This window comes from Ochotona curzoniae, unplaced genomic scaffold, assembly GCF_017591425.1.
Source record: "Ochotona curzoniae isolate NIBS_2020 unplaced genomic scaffold, NIBS_Ocur_1.0 scaffold_4701, whole genome shotgun sequence".
In the NCBI taxonomy this organism is placed as follows: Eukaryota; Metazoa; Chordata; class Mammalia; order Lagomorpha; family Ochotonidae; genus Ochotona; species Ochotona curzoniae.
This window is the reverse complement of record NW_024467122.1, coordinates 56,824,798-56,845,209: the sequence shown is the minus strand read 5'-3', so window position 1 is coordinate 56,845,209 and position 20,412 is coordinate 56,824,798. Positions and strand designations below refer to the sequence as shown.

The following is a 20,412-nucleotide window of genomic DNA, read 5'->3' as shown; positions in this document are numbered from 1 at the left end:
CAAGCAGATGAATAACAACCTCTCCCAAGGCCCCAGCCACATATTTTGGCGGACAATGCAAGGCATACTGCCGCATAGACCAAGTGGGGCCAGGATGCCCTGGGCTGCCTCAGGGTGTTTGATGCGATCCCACCACCCTACGACAAGAAACAGCCCCTGGTGGTTCTAAAGGTAGTCGAGAGGTACAGCCAGGTTCTGAAAAAAGGAAGCTGTAAGCAAACCCATCCAGCAAGACTCATCCTTGGACTTAAAGAGATGGGAGATAAGAGTAGATAACTAGTGTTTTTCCTAACAATCCTAGGGAAAGATGAGGAAGGTCAGAACTAGGACAGGAGACTTGGAATGAAGGAGGCCTATGTAAGAGACACTGTAAAGGTAGAATGACAGACTGGTTAGACACCAAGGGAAAAATACAAGTACCACATGACACTTGCAAAGTCCTAGCAAGGTCAAAGATTGTACTCTATGAAACATACCTTTTATGTTCTTATTTGATTTTTTAAAACAACCCAAATAAGTAATCATCTTCTTTGATAATGTCTGAAGACAAAAGCTGCCTCTATTTTTATTAACAAAACTATATGTTATATTGTCAAATACTGCATAGAGGTAGAAAATGTTCTAGCATTGTTTTAATTATTAGTTCAGCTTCTGTAATCACACATCTCTGCAAAAGTCAAAGGAAATAAAGGGCATCCCCGCCAATGAAATGAGAAAGCAAAGGATATACATTCAAGCTGAATCTATGTCTGTAATTTTGGCAAATCATTCTGCAACTGAATAACCCAGACTGACATAAATAAAGGCCAAACTGACTGAATTCACTATTTCTTCTCTGCTTGCAAAAGGCAAAACAAAATAGCAGTAACACAACAAACAAACTCACAGTTCCACTAGAATATTCAGTAATTAAGTTATTCTGAGATCTGTTTAGATGTGCAACAAATAATATAAACTACCTTGCGCTTCTAAAGAGATTATAAGCAAAACAACTAAAAACACTTAAGAAAAATTAAAATTTTAGGAATAAAAAATAAAATTTAAGCTGTATAGAGCTGACAAGAGTGGGGACTTCAGTTCTAGGGAGCGGGCATTTTGCCTAGTGGCTGAGATGCCCGCATCCCATGGCAGAGTGCCTGGGTTCACTCCCTGGCTACAGCTTCCGACTGTAGGTTCCATCACTGCAGACCCTTGGAGACAGAGGCCATGGCTCAAGGTAACTGAGTTTCTGCCACAACTAAGAAAGCTGGAAGGCACTCGGTGCTTCTGACTCCAGTCCCAGCCCGGCCTTGGCTGCTGGGGACATTTGGGAAGTGGGCCAGCAAATCAAAGACCTCCCACATGTGCTTTCTCTTTCAAATAAATAAATCTGGAAATATTTTTTAAAAAGACTTCTAGTTTTAATGAAACTTCCATGCTCCAAAAGTAAAATCCAGACAGTGCTAAAAATGGGTTAACAATAATAAACTGGAGAATACCCTCCCCCTCACTCTTTGACATCCTTTTAAAGAGAGAATAGAGGTTATATTAATTGAGTCACAAAGTGAGGCTAAAATGTTAAAAAGCAGGGGTTGGTGCTGTGACGTAGCAAATTTAGCTGCAGCCTGTTTTGCCAGCATCCCTTACAGGTATTGATGTGCCTGGGAAAGCAGCAGAGGATGGTTCAAGTACTTGGGCCTCTGCACCCACGTGGAAAATCCAGAAAAAGCTCCAGGCTCCTGGCTTTTGCTTGGCCACTTGGGGAGTAAACCAGTGGATGGAAGAACAATCTCTTGCTCTCTCTCACTCTGCATTTCAAATTTTAAAAATCAAAGTAAAAAAGCAAAAACTAAGATTTGCAGTTGAGCAAGCTTGTCCTAATACCTAAACAGGCCTTCAGACAGAACACTGTCAACGCCCTTGGCCACGCTGGAAGAGACACTAGGACTGTTTCTGCTGGCCACCCTCCATGTCTCCCCATCTCCGTCCTTTCGCTAGCTACAGGACTCATTACTGTATCTTTTAACTGTCTTAAACCTCATACAACTCACTCTACATTCACTTATGTAAAATGCTACAGACAACTAAGTATTGATGAAATGATGTTTAAAAACAAATCCCGAACTATTCAAAATGTTCAACTCTCTCAAAACATCTATATAACTAAAACTTCTGGCATTTCCTGTACATCTACTAAGGACTCAGCAGTAAAGCATTTACTAAGAAACAGTGTCTAAAATCTGTAAAACAGCCACAAACAGCAATATTAGAAAATACATAAAATGCAAAATATTAAAGTATGTCATATACGTTTCATAAAACTTGTTTCAGCTATGAATGTGTATGAATACATGTAACATTGAGTCAAAATGTAAAATGTTTTATATAAATGTGAATATTTCCTACTACAGTAATTCTACTTCAAGTGTGATCCTAAGTCCAGTATTGGCCGGGGAACTGTTAGCAGTCTGTGAGAAAATAAAAAGCTTGCAACACAATATAAATCAGTTAAGCACACTGACCCTTTTACAGCAGCAAGACTTTCTTGATGCAAAAACACAGTGCACTGACTGACATTCTAGAATGAGCTAATATCTCATAAGTGGAAGTAACAGGATCTTCAGCAGTTCAGACTGGCTACTTTGGATATCACTGCTCTGCATATAAGCAACGACAGGACTTCTTATCACAAATGTCTCAATCCAGTTACCAAGACTCAACAAGTACTCATCGCATAATAAGCCAGCAATTCAATGCCACATTTACACTAATGTGACTAGAGTCACTAGGAAGTTATAAGGTGGGAGAATGGGGGAGGTGGAATTCAAAGGTCAGTGCAGTGGTGAAGTAGGATAAGCCAACACCTTACGGGCACCAGATCTAGTCCCAGTGGCTCTATTTCCCTTCCAGCTCCCTGCTAATAGTTGGGAAAGCAGCCAAGGACAGCCCAAGTCCCTGGGCCCCTGCACCCACATGGGAGACCTGGAAGAAGGACCTGCCTCCTAACTTCCGACTGCCCCAGTGGTCACTTGTGGCCTTTGTAGTCACTTGGGAAGTGAACCAAGGAATAGGTGATCTCTCTCTCTCTGTAACCCTCCCTCTCAAACAAAAATAAATCTTTAACAACAACAAATCAGTTCAGCTAGAAAGGAAATAGCTTCTTCCAGTCCAAAGTACACTCTTCATTAATGTTGACGTTTAAGAATCAACATCTCACTCTAAATGATCGCAGTTCTTGGGAGTTAATTTTTGTTTTCTTTCACACTGTTTATATATTTGGAAGGCACCGTGTGAAGTCCTGACTGTTCTACTTCCAATCTAGCTCCCTACATATGGTCTGGGAAAATGCAGGCTTGCCCAAGTCAATTGGCCCCTTCTACCTGTGTAAGACCCAGGGAAAGCTCCTAGCTCTGGACCCACTCAGCTCCGGAGATTGTGGCCACTTGTGGAGTAAACTAGCAAATGGAAAGTCTGTTTCTTTCTCTCTCTTTCTCTCTCTCTCTCTTTCTGCCTTTCCCTCTAACTCTGCCTTTCAAAAAAAGAATGGACAGCCAGACTTAAACAGGCGCCTATACTGGATACAAGTACACAGGTGGAGACTTAAGTAGATGTACTGTAACACTGGCCTCAAGAGTTTATTTCTTAGTCTGAAACCTTTAGTGTTTTGGTTTTTTCTAATTATATAGATTAATAGGGGCTGGTGCGATAGCATAGTGGTTAAACTTCTCACCTTGCATGTGCCAGGATCCCATATGGGCACTAGTTCTAATCCCGGCCCCACTTCCTATCCAGCTCCCTGCTTGTGGCCTGGGAAAGCAGTTCAGGACAGACCAAAGCCCTGGGACCCTGCACTCACGTGGGATGCCTGGAGGAAGCTCCTGGCTCCTAGCTTCGGATTGGCTCAGCTCCAGCCGTTGCAACCGCTTGAGGAGTGAGTAATCAGATGGAAGATCTATCTTCCTCTGTCTCTCCTCCTCTCTGTATATCTGACTTTCCAACAAAAATAAATATAACTTTTAAAATTATATAGATTAATAGTGTTTTGATTTTAGATTGTGTTTTGAGCCCAGAACAGGCCATGGAAAATTTCCCACTGGCATACAATTGGCAGGGGTCAGGGGAAGACCAGACTGAATCTGTCCACGTCATCCACTAGCAAATCCAAGCACCAGAACAGTGTGGATCGAGCCAGGGTCACTCACAACAAAGACTAGTGTACAATATGGAATGCCAAGGTGAGGTTGCCTGTACCGGAAAGGACCGCAGCGCCCAACCAGCAAGTGTGAGAACAAGAAAGGGAGGGGGCAGAGCCAGCAGGGGAATAAGGGAGGGTTCCTTTGCTGGACAGCTACTCCTGCTGGAGAACGTACGCTGGGATGGGGGCAGACCAGACTAGGCAGGGCTACAACACCTGTAGGCCTCATGTGGACTAGATCAGGGAAAAGCCAGGCTAGGCTGATTATTCCTACTGGTACAAACAAAATTAGAGTGGGTGAGGGTTGTTTGGGCTTAGCCACAACATCAGCTGGAAGAAGCTGGCACTGGGGGCTAGTTCTGTCAAGTCAAACCACAGAACTATCTGGAGAGTGCATAATCTGGGAGTGGGAGAGGCCTGGGAGGGAAATAGTGGGCTCCTCCCTCTTGGGTTACCACTTCCACGAGAGGGCACAAAAACTACGACAGGGGCTGGGGTGGAATGGGGTGTGGGACAGACTGGATTACTGCTACACATACTGGCAAAACAGGGTAGAGGGCAGGCCTGGTGGGGGTTATTGCAGGTCGCTCCAACTAGGCTGCAGCTCCCACTGGTTTATGCAAGGGCCAAGTATGTGCTGGGCAGTACCAGGCTGGGCTGCAATGCCCATTGGTTCCGTTGGTAGTCGGAAGTGAAAACAGAACCAACTCAGCAATTGCAACCACCAGCTAATCAGGGCGATGGACTATGCCGGGCCGTGTACTTGCTAGCACATACAAGAATCTGGTTTGAGAACGCCTCAAAGTTTCTCTGGAGATCTCCCCAATCAAAATGCTGGACTCAGAACCCTAACAAAGAAAAGAGAGAAGACAGAACAGGTCAACCAACCATCTCAGCTATATCTTGGCAGCAAAATACGGGGCAAACAGAGACTCTATGATGGACTATGTCAATCAGTGGATTCTTCAAGGACCTCATAGTGCTTGGAGTGGCAATACTGGCAGTGATTCATAACTGTTGAAATAGCAAAACCACTTGAGCAAGAATCTCAGAGCATACCCTACATCTGGGACCTGGGGAGGGTGGGAAATTGGGTGGGCCTTCTCCCTTAATACCCCCCTTTAAACATGAAGGAAACAATATGGAAAAAATAATAGTTTTACCCACTTTCCTGTAGCCCTTGAACCTTTTTACCGTAATTAACTATGTAAATATTGTCAAAATATAAATAAATAAATAAAAATAAAAATAAAAAATAGATTAACAGTGTTTTGTTTTTTTAATCATATAGGTTAATCCTTTAGCACAGTATTTGGTTCAAATGACAAGTACAATAAGGTTTTAAAAAAAATCTTCATTGTTGCGGACCTGGTAGGGTAGCCTAGTGGCTAAAATCCTCGCCTTGCATGCACTAAGATCCCATATGGGCGCCAGTTCTAATCCTGACACCCCCACTTTCCATCCAGCTCCCATACGGGATCCCGGCACATTCAAGGCAAGGACTTTAGCTGCTAGGCCACCGCGCCGGGCCCTGTATAACCAATTCTTATCTCAATAGTCCTCAGGATCAATACTTAACATTTTGCTAACAATAACTACATCACTTTACATAAGGAGACAGAGTCTCACACACACATCAACACACTGTTCTATCAATACCTAATAACTGTTTACTAACAATAACTACATCACTTTACATAAGGAGACAGAGTCTCACACACATATCAGTACACTGTCCTATGAAGTGTGAAGCATAGCGCTACTAACCAAAAATGAATACTGTCACTTAAAAATCCAACATTGTACGGCAGCACTTCTCACCCATGACTTCTCCCAGCCTGGACCAGATAAAGTTATTTATTAATTATTGCTAGCAAATAGTTCTTCACTTGATCTTAGCCAAAAGGCCGAGAAGCGATAGCAAATAGTTCTCGACAGTTCGTCTATACAGTGTAGGATACAAGCAGCAATCCCGGCTTTCAGCCATGAAGTATTAGTACTATCCATTTTCCAATGGTGACAATCAGATATATTGTAAAATATCCCCTAAGTGCAAAATAATCCTCCAAAGAACAAGTGACATACAGGAAAGTAGCTAATTCATCTTTGTTTTTCCCATTTATTTTATTCGAAAGGCAGAAGTACAGACAGAGAGAGAGATCTTAAATTGGCTTGTCAGCAGGACCAGAAGGAGAGCAGCTGGGATCTGCCCCTGGTGCCTTTATGGGAGGAAGGTACTACAGACAGAGGCTTAAGCCCCACTCCACAGTACCAGCCTGTCAATTCATATCTGAACATGTTGAGTGTGTCCTAAATAAATACCTACAAAAAGATGAGGATGGAGATGCAAACATGCCATTAGAAAACCAGTCTACTGACATACCAGGCATTAATTCAGTTATGTCAACTAATTATTAATTCGTTACTGTTAATTTTGATCATCCCCACTACTCTGGGAGATAATAAAGTAGTGACACTGAAACAATATGCTACCTAAAATTTAGTTTTTAAAATTTCACTTATATATAGTATGTTTTTATTATTTTTTGAAGATTTATTTATTTTTATTGGAAAGGGAGATCAGATTTACAGAGAGAAGGAGAGACAGAAATAAAGTTCCATCTGCTAATTCACTCCTCAAATGGCTGGAGCTGTGCTGATCCAAAGCCAGGAGCTTCTTCAGTGTCCCCCACGCAGGTGCAGGGTCCCAAGGCTTTGGACCGTCCTCCACTGCTTTCCGGGCCACAAACAGAGACCTGGATGGGAGGTGGAGCAGCTGGGATATGAACCAGCACTCATGTGGGATCCCAGCGCATGCCACATGAATTTTGCCACTGAGTCATCACACTGGGCCTGTGCATAGTGTATTTTTTAAAATCTACACTTTTTGAAACACGATTATCATTTATATTAGTAACTAAAATCAGGAAAACAGATTGCCAAGAAAATGACCTCTCATTTCTCTGCAGTTCACAAGTTACTTGAGAAGCTCATTATGGGGGAATATCCCAAAGAGAGATTCAGAAAATAGGAGTCATTAGAAAGAAGGAAAAACAGGAAAGAACATCATCATGGAAAACTACTTCTGAGTAACAGTAGTAGTTCTCAAGAGTGATGGCATGAACTGGTTTCAACTTGGTACACATTTAGGTTACCTATGACATGCAAAGCACAGTTCTGAGAGCTACAGGTTTACACATGGTAACAAAATGTCTATATTTTATAAGGCATAATTACCATACAATGGCAACACAGAGCAAAATACAACCATACTCCACAAGTTCATGGGAATGCATATTATGAAAAACCCAAGTGTGGATAGCACACTATTATATACTGAAATAAACTTATCCTCTGGGTTTTTCATGAAGTTTCTGAAGAACATTTGTATGTTTAGCGTGGAAATGTAGAAACTAGCAGTCCATGCCCAAGCCCCATTCTGGAGTGGGTGTCATGGCACAGCATGTTAAGCTGCATCTGCAGTTTGGGACTGTAACATATCATAAGAGTGTCGGGTCAGTTCCTGGCTCCTCTGCTTTCAATCCTGCTTTCTGCTAAAGTACCGGTAGGCAAAAGATGACAGCCATCTATGTGGGAGTCCTAGATGAACTTCCTGGCTCTTGGTTATAACCTGGTCCAGCCCCAGCTCTTGCAGGCATTTGAACAGTGAACCAACATATGGAATCTCTCTTTTCTCTGTCACTTGGTCTTTGAAACAAATAAGCCATTCCTAGAAACAAATAAGCAATTATTTTCCCAAATAGCTAACTGTACTTATAACTTTATTTTTTCCTGCATTATTCTCTTAAATGTCTTAAGCTATATTTCTTTTTATTGCAAAGGCAGATTTACAGAGGAAAAACAGAGAAAGATTTTTATTCACTGGCTCATTTCCCCAAATGGCTTCAATAACCAGAGGGGAGCTAGTACAAAACGAGGAGCCAGGAAGAGCTTCTTCCAAGTCTCCATGCAAGTGCAGGGTCCCAAGGCTTTGGGCCATCCTTTGTTGCTTTCCCAGACCACAAGCCACTGGATGAGAAGTGGAGTAGCTGGGACACAAAGCAGCACCCATATGGGATCTTAGCACTTGAAGATGGAGGATTAAACAATTGAGCCATTGTGCCAGGGTTGTAAATAATTTGTTTAAATATATATATATATGTATATATATATATAAACAGTCTCCAGCTGAAATCAGCATCTTTTTTTAAAAGATTTATTTTTAAATTTTTATTACAAAGTCAGATATACAGAGAGAGAAGAGACAGAGAGGAAGATCTTCCATCCGATGATTCACTCCCTAAGTAAGCGCAACGGCTGGTGCTGTACTGATGCGAAGTCAAGAGCCAGGAACTTCTTCCAGGTCTCCCATGCAGGTGCAGGATCCCAAAGCTTTGGGCCATCCTCGACTGCTTTCCCATGCCACAAGCAGGGACCTGGATGGGAAGTGGAGCTTCCGGGATTAGAACCAGCGCCCATAAGGGATCCTGGCGCATTCAAGGTGAGGACTTTAGCCACTGCGCCACGCTGCCAGGCCCTGAAATCAGCATGTTAACTCATGTATTCCCCAACCTACAAGATTACGGGAAATCTTTTTCACTTTTTAAACTCTGTAACTTTTTTTTAGATATGTATTTTTATTGGAAAGACAGATACACAGAGAGGAGGAGAGACAGAGAGGAAGATCTTCCGTCCAGTAATTCACTCCCCAAGAGGTCTCAACAGCTAGAGCTGTACCAATCCGAAGCCAGGAGCCAGGAGCTTCTTCCAGGTCTCCCACGTGGGTGCAGGGTCCCAAGGCTTTGGTCTGTCCTGAACTGCTTTCCCAGGCCACAAGCAGGGAACTGGATGAGAAGTGGGGCTGTTGGAAGTAGAACCAGCACCCATATGGGTTCCTGGCACATGCAAGACAAGGACTTTTGCCACTCGGCTCCTGCACAGGCATTGTAACTTCTTAATTAAAGTAAGACTTCGAATACTCCTGTTCTTCAGCACTAATTAGCTTGAAGTTGATATTATAATGTGTAACAATTTCATATTAGAAAGATGGATTCACATCATTACTGGTATGTTTCAGAGATTAATACCATGATATGTCAACAGACTAGGTTTAGTTATCTTAACACTGCCTTCATTCACAATGTGAGCATTGTTTTACTTGAATTAGTGTTATTACAGAAATGAAATTCCAGATGTTTCAAATAACATGTCAGAATTTACTGTTATGCGACTTAATATTGTGGGACTATTACGAGTCTTAGTTTCACTTCCCACTTATTAATCATATGACTTTGATCAGATTCCTTAAATCCTCTCAACAACGATGCAGCCGCCATGCCCTGATTTGTTCCATTTGCATAATGACGATGAGTCCTCTACTTCCCCAGGTTTACCACAGGTATCGAGTGGAGAAACACACGCAGAACAATGTTCCAAAAACTAACAGGCCATGAAAACATTAAGCATCCTTTTATTATCCTGCACCTGCTACGCAATCCAAACATGACTTCAATGCAACCTTCTCATCAAAACTGTAGCAACCTAAAGATGGGAACCCTGAATATTTTCTCTCCCAATGGGAGAAGGCTATCCGATGGGCTGGAGGCAATGATGGAAGTAACGCTGGGCCATTTCTGCATCTAGAAATTTGAAAAACAAGCAATCTCCACTTCATGACTCTTCAAACGTGTTCAGAACCCAGGTCCCACAGAGAGATGGGTAAGGCAATCAAGCAGATTTTCTGCAGCCATTCCAATCGACATACCCAGAGGAGTTCTAGCCAACACACACTACCACCCTTACAAATGAGCCACCTAGGACATCTAGCACAGCTGAGCGCACAGCTGACTCCGGCCTCAACTGCTTAACTCAGTACAAACACAGGAAACCCAAAAGGAGAACCACCTGCTAAACCCCCAGTCCGGAGAAATGCTGACCACGTTCTCAAGTGATGGGATCCAGAACAAAGGCCAGTAGGATAGCAGCAAGGCAATTTTTACTTGAGCACTTTTCTTCCCTCCATTTGTACAAGAACGAGAGGATTTTCATATAGCAGAGTCCACGAAACATCATACCAGGCATTTTGTGAGAAAAATACAATACATTGGCTTTGCATGTATCTTACTTTACAAATGCCATTTGATTCCTATTAAGCTCAAATTAACAAACAAGTAGCCATAAGGATGAATTAAGTTCAAGGACAAATTCAACATTTAAACGCTAAAATGACACTTGCAATTCTTTTTTTCTGCTGAATTTTCTTCCGCACCGTTTTCTCAAATAAACAGGACAGATACATGTAAAACTTGTTAATGACAGGGGCATTTGTTCTTTTACTATACTAGCACCCTTACCATCTAATTTTTAAGCTACACCTCATGCATCAGGACACAGGGAATACACGTTTTTTTGGGGGGAAGCGCTGAAATACACATTTCAAAGCCGCCACACCAATATGATACAGATCGGACACAATAAACGTCACCTCCCATGTACCTTTACTGGCTCAGTAGTGCCGTGAAGGGAAGCCATTAAAACGCACCATGAACGACTGCTTACCCCGAATCTTCAACAGAACTGGCTGAAATGCAAAAATCTGCCTACACAGCCAAGACGCAGAGCAAGTCTAGACCAGAACACTTTCCTCAACACATACCACTTGGCATTTGCAATGGCTGCAGCAGGAGATAACACCAAACTCAGGATGCACTGCAGATAACGCAAAGAGAAGCATCCTTGGGGGTTGGCGACCTTTTCACCTGAAGCCTTTCAGGGCGCTCAACAAACTCCCTGGACTCTGCAACACCTCTGTGAGTCAGGTAAATATTTTGTTAGTGATTAAGTGACTTGTTCAAGGTCACAGTACGCACTGAAGACAAAATTAAAATCCAGTAGCGTGGTCGGCAGCTCTGTGTATACATGCAGTTCAGGTTTTTGATTATCTCCACGGTGGAGTCGGGGCGGGAGGAGGGGGGAATCAACTTCTCCCACAACTCTCGGTCCAGAAGGTGCACATTTTCGGAAAGAATAGCTTCTATTCGCGGAAGACACAGCTTTGACTAACAGGGTCTCTAAACCCCTAATTAACACTTCACTCGATACAAGTGGGACTGAGGCTTGGCGGGTACGGGGAAGAGAAGGTTGCGGGAAGGCCTGGGACTGTGGGCAGCCCAGCATCCGAAAACGGAAGGAGGAGGGAGGTCAAGGCCAGGTCCGAGTGTCCAAAACACAGGGCCACCTTCCAAGGAGAGGGGGAAAAAGGCCACACGAAACTCCACTGGACAAGCCGCGGTCGGGCCCTTCGTCCACCAGCCCGTCCCACCCCTCTCGCGGACACGGTTGGTCTCCCGGGTGACCAGCAGCAGCTGGCGGAAGGAAAGGGGCTCTCGGACGGCGACTTGCCGGGACGCAGAAGCCAGGGCCCAGACTTGCACTCACCGTGGTCCCGGGCGCGCGTCACCCCCGCCGGCCTCCTCGCCAGAGGCCCATCTCCCAACAACCCGGAGGAGAAGCAGTCTTCGCTGTCCCGACGGAAGCCAGCCCAGCTCAGCAGCCTTTTCCCGATTTGCACTGCGTGGCGGCGCGCCGCGTCCTCGGCACGTCACGGCGCAGGCGGGGCTTCGTGGCGTGTCCGTGGCTCCGCCTCCTCGGGAGCGCGCGGTCGGGGCGGAGCAGGACGCCAAGGGAGGCCGCGATGGGGGTCGGGATGGGGGCCCGGGAGGCCGGGATGGGAGGCCGGATGGGCGCCCGGGAGGCCGGATGGGCGCCCGGAAGGCCGGGATGGGAGGCCGGGGTGGGAGGTCGGGGTGGGCGGTGAGCTGAGGGCTGCGGTGTGGCGGGACTGCCCCTCTGCAGACCCCGTTTGCCTGAGGGGCTTGCCCGGGCCGCCTTCCGTCTCTCGGACTTCGTAGCCCCATCTTCCTGGGATGGCAAACCAGGAGGGGAAGGGAAAGGAAAATTAGAAGAGGGATCTGCCCGCAGCGCTGACTGAACAGCTCTGAACCCAACTTCGGGGCATGATACCAAAAGCACGTTTTTGTTGTAACTTTTTATGTACACATTTGGCCTCACTTAAGGCCCAGTTTCGGGAGCTGGAGGGGGTTGGGGGAGAGGGGTGGAACAAATCTAGCCAGGTGCCCTTTGTGGCCTTGTAGATAAAATGTGACCGAATGCCCGGGTTATTTGTGAAGATAAGGCACTTCAGATGGAGCTGCTGGCCATGACTACTAAGTCCCCTGGGCCAGTGCAGGTGCCTAAATGGATGAGAAATCTGGACGGGATTTTACTAAATGCTTAAGTGAAAGTGCCCGCCAGATAGTTGGTTACTCTCCGATGAATATTTTAAAAATCGCCCACCCCAATAGTGCTTCGCAAATGTAGCATCTGCAAGAACAGTATTGTTCCTTGATACCTAAATGATACACTGTTCACATGCATGCACTATTTGTATTCACATGTAAGTACACGCAAAAAGGATGTTGTGATTCTTTTATACTTAAGCAATGCACTATTTGTAGCCGCAAAATGTCTAAGACTGGTGTAATTAAAAAAGGTTATTGTAATGTCAAACTATTTAATTGCCTTAGTAAAACTTTCATTACTAAGGGAGAAAATGACAGCTGTCTTTTGAGGGTGGATGCTGTGAAACAAATTTTTTTTTTTTTTTTTTTTTTTTGGCTGAGAAAGGAGCTAGATAAGTTTGGGTATAAAAGGAAAAAAAACTGAAATACTGAGTTGAGGATAGGCACCAAAGCAAACAGCATTGGAGCATTGTGGCACAGCCAATTAAGCCACTACCTGTAGCATTGGCATCCCATAGCAGGCATCCTATATGAGCTGCCATTCCAGTCTGGCTGCTCCATTTTTGATCCAGCTCCCTGCTAATGTACCTGGGAAAGCAGCAGATGATAATTCAAGTCCTGGCCCCCCTACCACCCTCATGGAAGAGCTGGATGAAGTTCCAGGCTCTTAGTTTCTGCCTGGCACAACACTGGCTGTTGTGGCTATTTGGGGATTAACTCAGTGATTAGAAGATTTACCTCTCCGACAGAAAAAAGAAATTAACAACACCAAGAAGTTAAACAACATGCTATTAAATGTCTAACGTGTAGCTGAAGAAGTGAAAATCAAGAACCTTCTTGAGGAAAATGATGCCACTGCATGATCTACGAGTCACTGAATGATTTAATCAGAAGAAAGTGTTTTGAAGAGATGAAACCAACAGAAAACAACAAAACCCATGTGATAGAGTTTCCGCTGATCTTTGTTGGAGTGTGTCTCCTCCCGACAATAAACAGATGGGTTTTGTTTTTTAATCCAGTCTACTAATCTATGATGTTTGATTGAGCTTAAGCAATTTACATTCAGAGTTAAATACACATCGGTGGTACTTTGGTCCTGTCATTTTAGGAATGGGTTGTTCATTGATTTAGTCTTCTGTTGTCATTTTACTGGGATGTTCTTCACATTTGCCTTTGGTTTTGGTAGGTGCTATTCCTCTTTTCTGTCAAGAGGACATCTTGAAGTATCATTTGTAGGGAAGGTTTGGAAGAGGCAAATTCTTTTAACTTTTCTTTACTGTGGAAGAATTTTATTTCATTTTCAAAGATGAAAGAAAGCTTTGCTGGGTATGTTATCCTAGGCCGACAATTTTTTTCTCTCAGATATTGTATTTGTTTTGTGGCTTTTCATTTAAGGGAAGGTATAGTAGTTGTGTAATGGAGAATGTCATATCTAGTAACATGTCATTTAACTTCATGGCATTGTAAATTTCGATTTTTCTTTCTATTGTTGATTTTGCACCATGACTTTTCACTTAAGGGAATGTACAGTAGTTATGTAATGGAGACTAACAACCTGATGTGAGGATGCAGTGTGGTATGCATTTCTGTTTCCAGACAAAGATGGACTTACAGTGAAACTGTTTATATTATATTTTGACAATAGGATTCTGGACTCTCAGCCATTGTCCATGCCCGTAATGATGAACATATGACTGAGTATGAAGAACTATATGTTAGTAATGATATAAAGGAACTGGGGGGAGGGAATTAGGGAGGGGATGAGGGAATATGGAACTGTATCATAAAATGATAGCAATAATAATAAAATGTGAAAAAAAGATTTATCTCTCTCCTCTCTAACTCTGTCTTGCAATTAAATAATCTTTTAAGAATCCAAAACACACACACAGGAGATGAATTGGGAGTGCTGTGACAATTAGAAAAGAACCAGACTGTGAAGTGAAAGAGGAAGGGAGAAGCTTTAGGAGAGAACGAACCAATGAAAGTCTCTGGCAGTGTGGTTCCAGAAAGGTATTAGTAAGTATAACTCTGTAATATTCACATGGTTATTTTTGTTCTTCAGTGTTAACTCTGCCACAATTCCCCCTGTAAGTGGAATTCCCCCACTTCCCTAAAACTTTGGTCAGGTTTGTTGAAAAATAAGTCATTCCTCATGAGTTTTTGTGAAAATAAAAGTTCCACATGTGAGTTGATGGGTTCAAGAGAAACCAGGCAAAAGATGACAAGACTGTGATAAAAAAAAAAAAAAAAACAAGTCAAGAACATTTCTAAGGAATTCATAGAGGCTTTAAGCTGAGGCCAGCACCACAGCTATGGGGCTAAACTGTCACATGCTACACCAGCATCCCATATGGATGCTGATTGGAATCCCTTACTACTCCACTTCCGATCTGGGATGGCCAGTGGGCTTTACCTGATGCATGTGTGTCCTGTGCCAGACATTGTTTGGAGTTTAGGATATAAAGTCCCTGCTCAGCCCAGAGCTGACTTACATTCCAGTGGGAGGGACACATAATAAGCAAACGTATAACATGCTACCCAAGTATCATGGTTCTAAGAAAATCAAAACAGGATGAAGAGCCATGAAGAGAGCAGGACTTTATAGGATTGCCATTGAAGGGTCTGCTCAGTGCCATTTTTATACAGTGATTAGTGAAGACAGGAAACAGACTGCAGATTCAACTCAAAGGACATCCTAAAAGTGAAGCAGGAAAAGTAGGTGAGAGGGAGGGACAGTAGGACACAGACAGCTATCTCAATGAGTCAGTGAGTGCATGAGTAAGTGAGCGAGCTTCTGGTGCATCATGATCTCAGGTGTGACGAGAGCAGCGCATAGATGAATGGGGCCCTGTAGTTTACTGAGACGGTCCAGAATAATGGCAGACATGAAGCGCCTGATAATAATTCATGAAAATTTTAGTTTTCATGCATATGACAGAATTTATAGTATTTAAAATGTTCAGCCCAATTGTTTTATTATTGTTATAAAAATGTATTTCTTTGAAAAGTAGAGTTACAGAAAGAGGAGATATTTTGTCCTCTCATTCCTCCCCAAGTCCAGTACCCCAATGCGAGCCCCATCCCAGTTGATTTTTCCTGCACATATCTTATGATCCCTTTATCATTGCTCTGTTTTTGTTTCCTAAAACAGTAACAGTTGGGGGCCCGGCGCGGTGGCGCAGTGGTTAAGGTCCTTGTCTTGCACGCCCGGGATCCCATATGGGCGCCAGTTCTAATCCCGGCAGCCCCGCTTCCCTTCCAGCTCCCTGCCTGTGGCCCGGGAAAGCAGTCAAGGACGGCCCAAAGCTTTGGGACCCTGCACCCGCTTGGGAGACCCGGAGGAGGCTCCTGGCTTCGGATTGGCATAGCATTGACCGTTGCACTCACTTAGGGAGTGAACCATTGGACGGAAGATCTTCCTCTCTGTCTCTCCTCTATATCTGCCTTTCCAATAAAAAACAATAAAAATAAATCTTGAAAAAAAAAAAAACCAGTAACAGTTGGGAATAATTTGAAATAATCTTGGAAATGAGACCTAGCGGCAAACATGCAATACATTTATGTGTGATACACATCATATACGCTTATCCAAAAGGTGTTATTTATTTATGTGAAAGGCAGAGTGACAGAGGGGCAGGGAGGAGGGAGAGTGAATCTCCCAACCACTGGTTCACTCCCCAACATGCCCGCAACAGCACAGGCTAGGCCAGGTGGAACCGCAAAGCCAGGAGCTATATCAATATGTCTCATGTGGATAGCAGGATGCTGAATACTTGAGCCACCTTCTACCGCCTCCCAATTTCATTAGTGGGAAACTGGATTGGAAAGAGTAGCTGGGACTCAAATCAGGATTCTATTATGAAATACAGGCATCCTAAATCGTGGTTTAACTCGCTTCGCTGTGATGTCCTGTCTTGGAACCAACTAATCTGAAGATACATCCTCAAGTCAAAATTTTACTTTTGTGTGTGTGTGTTTTGTTTCTATTTACATGACTTTACCTAAATATACCATTGTCTATTGGAATATGGTGTGGTTATTTTTTAAAGATTCATTTATTTTTTACAGGAATGGCACACAGAGAGAAGCAGAGATCTAGAGAAAGATCTTCTACCCGCTTGTTCATTCCCCAAATGGCCTCAAAGGCTGGAGCTGAGCCAATCCGAAGCCAGGAGCATCTTCAGGGTCTCCCACATGGGTGCAAGATCCCAAGGTTTTTTTGGACCATTCTCCACTGCTTTCCCAGGACATAAGGAGGGAACTGGATAGGAAGTGAAGCGGGGGCCCAGCACAATAGTCTAATGGCTAAAGCCCTCACCTTGCATGCTCTGGGCACGGGTTCATATCCTAGAGACCCTGCTTCCCATCCAGCTCCCTGCCTGTGGCCTGAGAAAGCAGTCAAGGATGACCCAAAGTCTTGAGAACCTGCACCCACGTGGGAGACCTTGGAAGAGATTCCTGGCTCCCGGCTTCAGATTGGCTCAGCTCCAGCCTTTGCAGCCGCTTGGGGAGTGAACCATCAGGTGAAAGAACTTTCTCTGTCTCTTTCCCTACATGTATATCTGCCTTTCCATTAAAATAAATAAATCTTTTAAAAAAAATAATAAAGAAGAAAAAAGGAAGTGAAGCAGCTGGATCACAAACTGGAGTCCATATGGGATCTTGGTACTTGCAGTGGGGGGATTAGCCAGTTGAGTCATTGTGTAGGGGCCCCAGAATGAGATTTTTTAAAAAATCTGGCACGTGCAAGATGAGGATTGGGCAGCTCTTGGCTTTGGATTTGCACAGCTCTGGCCATTGTGGCAGGTTGGGGAGTGGATTAACAAACGGAAGGTCTTCCAATCTCTGCTTCTCTCTATGTATCTGACTTTGCAATAAAAATAAAATAAATCTGGGCCTGGTGGCATGGCCTAGTGGCTAAAGTCCTCGCCTTGCACGCCCCGGGATCCCATATGGGTGCCGGATCTAATCCTGGCGGCCCCACTTTCCATCCAGCTCCCTGCTTGTGGCCTGGGAAAGCAATCGAGGACGGCCCAAAGCTTTGGGACCCTGCACCTGTGTGGGAGACCCGGAAGAAGTTCCTGGATCCTGGCTTCGGACTGGCATAGCATCGGCCGTTGGGGTCACTTGGGGAGTGAATCATCAGACAGAAGATCTTCCTCTCTGTCTCTCCTCCTCTCTGTATATCCACCTTTCCAATAAAAATAAATAAATCTTAAAAAATAAAATAAAGTAAATCTTTCTAAAAAAGGACTTTGTGTATCTACTTGATTATTAAGTAAAAATTCTAAAATATCCTAAATTCAATTACAAGGAGACTGGAGTGTGGGGTGGAGATAAGGGAAGTTATTCAGCTTACAACTGAAATGAAAAAAGACAATGTTGAAACTTTGACTTAAATCTCATCACAATGTTAAGGTCCTCGCCTTGCACGCCCAGGATCCCATATGGGCGCCGGTTCTAATCCCAGCAGCCCTGCTTCCCTTCCAGCTCCCTAACTGTGGCCCAGGAAGGTAGTCGAGGACGGCCCAGGACTTTGGGACCCTGCACCCGTGTGGGAGACACGGAAGAGGTTCCTGGCTCCTGGCTTCGGATTGGCTTTGTTTTTTGCGCTTACTTGGGGAGTAATCATTGGAAGGAAGATCTTCCTCTCTGTCTCTCCTCCTCTCTGTATATCTGACTTTGCAATAAAAATTAATAAATCTTTAAAAAAATTCTTTATGACTAATGGGAGCTAATTAGAAGAGCAGTGCAATGTGGGAGGAAAGAACTTTATATTACCATTTTTGTTAAAGTTTTTGAGGTGAGAAGGAGGGTGTGTTTGTGTTCGGGGCAGGGGGAGGTTATTTGCAGAAACTGCAATCTACAGTGGCTAGGGGAGTGGGTAGGAGACATTATTTGGAGAGTTACAGCTCATACGATGCATAACGTTTAATTTTTATCTTAAAAACCATGAAAATCCCTCAGAAGTTGATTTTTTGTTGTTGCTTTCAAAAAAAAAAAACAAATATGAGACACTTCACAGATTTGCATGTCATCCTTGCACAGAGGTTATGCTAATCATCTCTGTATTGTTCCAGTATAAGTATATGTGCTGCTAAAACAAGGACCCCAAAAAATAATTTTTTTACAGAATTGTATTTCTGAAAGCCAGAGTGAAGGAGAGAAACATCCATCTTCTGGTTCATTCCTCAAATAGTTGCAACAGCCTGGGGTTTGGCCAAGTACTTGGACCATCTTCCACTGCATTCCCAGGCACGTTAGGAGGAAGATGGATCAGAAACGGAGAAGCTGGGACATCTGGGATGCAGGTGGTGGTTTAACCTATCGTATCACAATGCCAGTGAGCTCAGGGCAGTTTGAGGTAAGAGAATGGCACAATCCAATTTGGTTTTCTAACAGTTACCTTCTGTTATTTTCAGAAAAGCTGAGACCTGACACGTTGAGGGAAGAAAAGGACATGCTGTTTCGAGCCACTATCTTGAGCCATTCAGTAGATGCTGGAGTCAAGAAGAAGAGGATTAGCATAGCTGAGAGGAGGAGAGGACTCAAAATAGAACATGTTGTATTGAAGTTGCTAAGAAACCTTGAAAAGAAATTTTATATGGTTCAAGGTTTACAGATAAAACTTGATTAGCTACTCTCAAATACAGAGTCAAGGTGAAAAGGGAAATTCTCATACAAGTTAAAGTAGACGTCAGGGCCTGGCACGGTAGCCTAGTGGCTAAAATCCTTGCCTTGCACATGCCGGGAGCCCATATGGGTGCTGGTTTGTATTCTGGTGGCCTCACCTCCCATCCAGCTCCCTGCTTGTGGCCTGGGATGGCACAAAGTCTTGGGACCCTGCACCTGGATGGCAAACCTGGAAGAGCTCCTGGCTTTCAGCTTCAGATTGGGGCTTCAGATCAGCACAGCATCGGCCATTGTGGTAAATAGGGGAGAGAATCTTCGGACGAAAGATCTTCCTCTCTGTCTCTCCTCCCCTCTGTGTATCTGACATTGTGACAAAAACAAAATAAATCTTAAAAAGAAAAAAAAATACACTTCAGAAAATGACAATTTGACTTTTATCTTTAAATTTTATTGGAAAATCAAATTTACAGAGAGAAGGAGAGATAGCTTGTCCATTCATTGGCCCACACCCCAAGCGTCTGCTACAGCCAGAGTTGAGCAGACCCGAAGCCAGAAGCCTGGAACCTTTTCTGGGACTCCCGGACGGGTGCAGAGTACCAAGGTCTTGGGCCATCCCAGACTACTTTCCCAGGCCACAAGCAGGGAGCTAGATGGGAAGTGGGGCCACCAGGATTAGAACTAGTGCCCATATAGGATCCCGGCATATTCAAGGTGAGGACATTAGCCACTAGGCTACCACACCAGGCCCCAATTTGACTTTTGATACTTGTCAAATAAACAGGTCATCAAGGGCCCGGCGGCGTGGCCTAGTGGTTAAAATCCTCGCTTTGAACATGCCCAGGATCCCATATGGGCGCCGGTTCTAATCCTGGCAGCCCCACTTCCCATCCAGCTCCCTGCTTGTGGCCTGGGAAAGCAGTGGAGGATGGCCCAAAGCCTTGGGACCCTGCACCTATGTGGGGGACCTGGAGGAAGTTCCTGGCTCCAGGCACCGGCCACTGGGGAGTGAATCATCAGATGGAAGATTTTCCTCTCTGTCTCTCCTCCTCTCTGTATATCTGACTTTGTAATAAAAATAAATAAATCTTTAAAAAAACAGGTCATCAATTAAAAATTACAGTATTTGTTGAAGGAAGGGGAAAAGGAGGCCAGCAGGGAGATTGATTCTGTTTCTACATTTTACTCCTATGTATCAAAACTGTCAACCAAGAACAATTAATCATTTGCAAATTGAAAAAACACCTACAGGCTTAGAGTTCAAGCGGATACTTGAGGTAATGAGAGTGCTTTTCCAAGCCTGAG

At 44.0% G+C, this 20,412-nt stretch overlaps 1 protein-coding gene and 1 non-coding gene across 4 annotated transcripts in view; both read right to left on the bottom strand.

Moving 5' to 3' along the window:
- The window catches only part of USP8 (ubiquitin specific peptidase 8), a 76,552-nt gene extending 64,812 nt beyond the window's left edge, over positions 1-11,740 (bottom strand). Inside the window, exon 1 of one of the 3 annotated variants that reach the window (XM_040968818.1) lies at positions 11,608-11,740. The gene's annotated coding sequence lies outside the window, so the exon portion shown is untranslated. The remainder of the gene's footprint in view (positions 1-11,607) is intronic. The other 2 variants (XM_040968817.1, XM_040968816.1) reach the window with 2 other exon arrangements.
- A 6,740-nt stretch (positions 11,741-18,480) lies between these two features.
- On the bottom strand, positions 18,481-18,587 carry LOC121149542. The gene has a single exon (XR_005882700.1). It is a non-coding gene; the product is annotated as a U6 spliceosomal RNA (small nuclear RNA).
- Positions 18,588-20,412: the final 1,825 nt, after the last annotated feature.